The following is a 6,324-nucleotide window of genomic DNA, read 5'->3' as shown; positions in this document are numbered from 1 at the left end:
CATGCTTCAATAAGTTCAAGACAATCCGACCCAATATCTGTGTCTTCCCAATGCATGCTTCAAAACAACTTCTAATTTTTCGGCGCTAATGCTTATTTTGTTTTCTTTTCTTGTGGACTGTTGGCAACATGAGCTTATTTTCCTTTTCCCTCTCTTACGGGAATACAGAAAATCTTGCGTACCACTACGACTAGAGCTCAAGCAAGCATCGATTTGGGAAGCTTAAATTCTTGCTAGCATTCAAGGATACACCATGGAGAGGTGCATCAGTAACAAAGTTTTTCGGCATACAACGCTAAACCAAGAGGTTAGCAACCACACCACCGCAACAACAAATGACACACCACTCGCCTTGTGCAAACCCAAGCCATGAATGATAACGAGGTAGAACACATAGCACGGAGGCCGCATCACAAACTGTAGCCAGACACCTTGGAAGCACGACCACATTCAGACAAGACTGGATCAACACATCCTCCACCCTTAGCGCCTAGGGGATCGACAAGTGGACAACAGGAAACAATCGGACCTGAGGATGATGCCGCTCAATAGGTGCCCGCGATGGTGTACGTAGTGCCTGGAATGCTCATGTCCACAACATCAACCATACCATAGTAACATGTCGCCCCAAGCACCGCTGCCGAAACAGACGAAGCAACCTGTTCCCGCTCCGGCAGACACCATAGGCACCCAAGCGATGCCTCCAAGGTGGGGACGACACCACAGCGCCAACGCCTTGCCCGATGAACTGGACCTAGGGTTTACCTAGTGCCCGATCAAGGGACAACCAAGGACAAGATGACGCCTCCAAGGAGGAGACAATGCCCGCATGAGTCTGCCGCTGTCCGCAACCGTAACCGCAGGGGATTTTCCCAGCAATGTCCGTCAAAACTATAGAGACCGAGCCTGGTAAGGAGGGGAAGACAAGTTGCTAGCTTGATAGACCCGCTGTGGAAGAAGAGCCGCGTGCCATCGTCGTCGAGGAGGCCAACTCTCGTGAACCCGTCCATGGTCGTCGCCATGCCAACCCACACCACCGCCGACCCGAATCTGGCCACTGCAGCAGATGCGCCGCCCGCGCGACCACCCTTTCACCATGGCGCCACCAGCCTGCGTGAGTGCTGCTACTCCAGATCAGTGGCCCGCCTCGAACCCTAGATATGCATCGCCGACTGCGGGGGAGAGATCCCCACCGCCACGGCCGTTCGCCGCCCAGGGCTTTGCTTGGCTGTTTCCTCCGGTGACAGCGAGGAAGAGGGTGGAAGGGAAGCGCCAACCTGATTGGGCACGGGGGCGGCCACCCGTGCCGCTCGAGCGAGCGATGCGGGGAAGCAGAAAAGGCTATCCTAGCCGGCATTCATTTTGACTTCTATTCCCTCCGTCCGAAAATACCAATCGGAGGAACGGATAAAAATTGAATGTATCCTCCAATCCAAAGAAGACGTTAGATACATTCATTTCTCCGATAAGTATTACCGGACGAAGAGGGTGCATCGTATTTGTTGTTTCAAATGGACATGGAGTTGCCAATATATATCTGTGCCATGTTTTATGAAACATATTTTGCTTTTCTTACCGGAGAATTAAAATTGATATTTTGATTCTTCTGCGCCGACCTTTCAAGCAAGGGCAAAAGCAAGTAATATTGCGAAAAGTGCTTGCAGCTACCGAGCTCCACTGCTCTTGTTATTTGAAAAAATTCAAAAACACACTTTTGGTACTCAAAAAAAATCTGAGAATAAATATGTGGATACATAGGCATATTCCTAAAGCCTGGTAAAAATATGGAAAAGAAATACTTTGTATTTTAGGAAATACAAAAAAGAGAAATTTCTGACATAAATGGCACCCTTTTTATCCTATATACTCTCAGAAATTTATTTATTTTCCTATAGCCTAAAGCAAAACAAGATTTGTACCAAAACTTGATGCGTGTAATCGGAATGTGTATATGTATCCCCAGAAAGAAATTCACATTTTTTGAAACTTCAAAAACCTGAATTTCAAAGTGTTCAAATATAGAAAGCAGTGAAGCCCGGTTGCTGCAATGCCTCTCTCGTAATATTGGCAGTTTTATAATTCCTATAGGAGAGGATCATTAACTGAGCAGTTTTATTAAGAGCCCGCACGGAAAACATTTGAGGCCAGGCTAGGTCCACCGAGTCCCTTTTCAGTGAAGCGAGGAATACGGATGTGTGTATTCTTTTTCTCGAATATGCACGAGCGTGCATATCATATATTAAAGAAGGAAAGGCATAGAAAGCCTCCATCAGTCAATTACAAGTGTGATGATTACTCACACATATGTACAACACTACTCCACCTAGTACACATGATACTACTTCTCCCCACTAGTCCACCTCGCTAAACCCGCAAACACAAAGTCAACATTGCCTTTCATAAGTCCCGATCGCGCCCAAGTCCTTCCTTCCGTTTCTATTCTTCGCATGAGCTGGTGAGTCGATGGTAACTCGCCGTCAAACACCACAGCTTCCGATGTTTCCACAACTCCCACAGGGTCAGTAGCAAAACAACGTGCAGATCTTTTTTGACTATCGTATTGAGCTGTTGCTTCGTACAGAGCCAAGATTGTAGTGTATCTTGTGGGGTTGGCGTCCACTCAGGCTTCCCCAACGCAGTGCAGACCGCCGCTCAGATTGACCTGGCGAAAACACAATTTAGCAGCGCATGGTCTATTGTCTCCTCCTCCTGGTCACAAAGCGGGCACTTGTCTTGATGTGGCAATCCTCTTCGAGCAAGTCGATCAGACGTCCAACATCTGTTGCGTAGAGCCAGCCACGTAAAGAATTTGCATTGTGACGGAGCTCGTGATTTCCACGTTAATTCCGCAGTCGGAATCACCTCCCGGCCCCCAAACTTGGCAGCGTACGCAGACCACACTGAGTATTGCCCCTTTGCTTCCCAGGACCAAGTGAACACATCCGGACCAGTCTCTGTGGGTTCCCATGCCTGCACTCTGAGTGAAAGCTCCAAATACTCTTGGAGTGCATGCGTGCCAAGGTCGGGATTAATGCAATAAGCCCAAGAGCCATCCATCACCACCTGACGAAGCCGACTCGTCCTCCTAACACGGCTCGGGACCATGCTGTAAATAGTCGGTGCAACTTCCTGGATCCTCCATCCGTCAAGCCACCTATCCTCCTAGAAGAGCGTGCCCAGGCCATCATGCGGCGTGCACCTTGTTGCTGCTTGAAAGATTCGCATCGAGTCATCAGGCACTTTGATTTGGAACTCACTCCATGGCCTCTCCTTATCCAGATGTGTGTATTCTTACAGACGTGCAATAAATAAATAAATCTGACGACTGCTGCGAAGCGAAAACTAAGAGGGTGTTTGTTTCCAGGGACTTATTGGTCTAGGGACTTAAATAAGTCCCTATAAGTTTCATCTAAACCAAACATGAGGGACTTATAGGAACTTAAAGTGGGTATTTGTGACTTATGAAATAAGACTCTTAAGGAGGGACTTATAGGGACTTATAGTTGTAATATGGTCTTATAGAGACTTATAAGTCTCAGGAACCAAACAAGTAGGGACTTTTTAGGGACTTGGGACTTATAAGTTGGAACTAAAAAAAGTCCTAAGACTTATGAACCAAATAGGGCCTAAGGCTAGTCATAGTGGGAGTAACTTAGATACTCCCTCCTTTTCGGTTTATAAGGCTCAATTCAAAAATCTCACCAACCAAGGTAAATGATGAGTGGTGAAATATTTTTTGTAGTTTGCAAAAGCACCCAATTAATGCTCTTGTTTTTCTCAAAAAATTATGTTTACGAATGCATTAATTGCAATGCATGCATGCATTGGTCAATTTTCTCTTAATACTTGCATGCAATGATTTAATGCACCTTGAAGTCTGAACATGTGATGAGGAACAACCAAATTAAGCCTTATAAAATGGAAAAACTAAAATTTTGAGATAAGCCCTATAAACCGGAAAGGAGGGAGTAGTAACATAACGCACTTCGAGATATTTTTGCTTATGTGACAAGTAGTTAATGAGAAGTGGTAACATAATATGTTACTGTAACGTAGCGCTTCCCAAGACAACATGAGTCTACAAGCTATTAAATGAAGCCACATATGACACTACTATTATGTTACTTTGCACTATGAAGATAGTAACTTCGACTAGTGTCATATGTATAACACTAGTATAAGTTACTCCCCACTATGACCAGGCTAAGGCCCTCCCAATGCTCCACCTTGTACAGGTGCTAAGGTTGCCAACTAAGCAAAAAATATGATGTGGCATGCTAGTTAAGAAGAGAGAGAGAGTAGTATGGTGACCCCAGAAAGAAACGATGCTAAGCACGTGCACCTAGGTGGAAGCACAATTTTGAGTGTACAACGAATTAAATGTACGAAGCTTAGCACCCAAAAGCTTAGCACCTTTGCATTGTGGACTTGAGTTGCTAAGGCATTTAATATACTTAGCACCTCATCTAAGCACCTTTGCATTGGGGGAGGTCTAATACTCCCTCGTCTCAACACAAGTGTCTTAACTATGTATATTAAATTTAGTATAAAATTATAGGTAGAGACACTTATCTTGAGAGGAAGGGAGTAGACATGTACACACAAGTAACTTTCTACTTTTAATATGGAGAGAACATGTTTTGCCCTGCAAAATTTATTGTAATATCAAAGGCGCTAAAAATAAATCTTAACAATAATACTTCAGGAAAATGTTCGAAGCATAACACGACTGATAGTGGACAAACATCTGGGATATTCATAGTTCTTTATAAACCTGAAAAAATGCGGGCCCTAAGGCAACCTAATTTAACGCTTAAGCTGACAAGAGTCTTGGCACCAAATCAAACGAGGAACGCGCACTCCACGATGATCAGTTGGCGGCGCTGTCCTTGGGCAGCGCGCATCCACGCCGGCGGCAGCATCCCAGTCTGCTCGTGCACCGTCGACAGAAGCGGCGGCAGCATCTTGTACACCCCGGCCACCTGCTGCAGCGCGCTGCCTCCCGCGGCCTCTTTGCCGGCATTCGTGGCGCCGTCCGCTCCGGCACCGTTGCTCCAGATGCTAATCTTGGGCTGCATGCCGTTGACTGCGCCGGCGTTGATGCTCGCCATCTCCGTGTACATGCCGCCGTCGATCATGAGGTAGTCCCTGAGGGCGTAGTAGTTGCCTTGGCCTCACCGTGCATTCTCAAACACCTGCACCTCGGCCTTCACCTTGGCCTCCTCCTTGAGCCCCTGACCCTGCTGCCGCACCGACAACATCTTGGTCTCAGCATCCACTTTGGCGGCGTTCTGCCGAGTCAGGCCCTCCCTCTCCTTGGCGCCCACCTCTCCCTTCATCCGGGCCTCGGCCACGTACACCTTGGCCTGGTTGGCAGCATCCTGCTGCGTCTTCTGCCCGAGGTAGGAGAAGTACTCGTGCCCCGGCACATCCACCAGCTGCTTGACGTTGGCGTTGTAGATGACGAGTCCGAACTGATTAAGCTCCAGCTGCACCCTGTTGAAAAGCTTCTCTTTGAAGGTCTTGGTTCCCTTGAAGATCTCCTCCATGGTGAGGTCGGCGGCGAGCACGCGGGTCTCGCCCTCGATGATCCCCTTGACCAGCTCGTGGACGTGGCTCCTCGACCTGTGCAGCGGGGCGATGAGCTTGGCGTAGAGGAGGAGCTGCGCCTCGAGGTCCCTCTTGTCTGACGCCTCCGCCCCGGTGGCGGTGATCTTGGGGCCGATGGTGAAGACTGCGGGAAGGATGAAGGGCAGCTTCTCGGCGCTCATGGCGTGCACCTCGAACTCGTAGTTGACCGGCGAGATGCTGAACTTCTTGCACTGCTGCCCCACGAAGACCCACGCCTTCTTGGCGAGCTTGACGTCGTCGATGCCCCAGCCGGTGATGGCCAAGTACTCCGACGCGTCCGCAACGCGGAAGGTGGCCATCTCCGACGATCTCTGGCTAGCTTCGTTGTGGGCGGAGAAACAGAACCGGCGATTAGATTGGGAATCTCGCTCGGATGAAGGAATGGGGTGTGGCGAGCCTTTGGCCCTTATATACAGCAGGTAAGGTTGTTGCCCGATGATAGATACTACCGTTTGGTCTGTTACTAGAACGCGATCTCGGTGTGACTAATCTACTGAGTCCAAGGAGAGAGATAGTCGCCGGACGAGCGAGGAGTACGCACGGCATGCAATCCGGGAATTAACAACGGAAAGACTATATGTCGGGTAGTCTTCGTGCCCAATCTTATCTCTACTTCTAATGCGACTTTACTCTCTCGCGATCGCTCGCTGATTCCCATGCGTGGAGCGATCCGTCCAGGGCAGCTGGCCGCTT

The 6,324-nt window shown here is 48.5% G+C and overlaps 1 pseudogene; it reads right to left on the bottom strand.

The window, feature by feature from the left end:
* Window positions 1-4,870: 4,870 nt before the first annotated feature.
* Window positions 4,871-5,985, bottom strand: LOC119283295 (annotated as a pseudogene).
* Between the last annotated feature and the right edge of the window lie 339 nt (window positions 5,986-6,324).

The sequence above is a fragment of the Triticum dicoccoides genome, chromosome 1A (assembly GCF_002162155.2).
Source record: "Triticum dicoccoides isolate Atlit2015 ecotype Zavitan chromosome 1A, WEW_v2.0, whole genome shotgun sequence".
Taxonomy (NCBI): domain Eukaryota; kingdom Viridiplantae; phylum Streptophyta; class Magnoliopsida; order Poales; family Poaceae; genus Triticum; species Triticum dicoccoides.
This window is presented reverse-complemented; position numbering and strand designations above follow the sequence as displayed.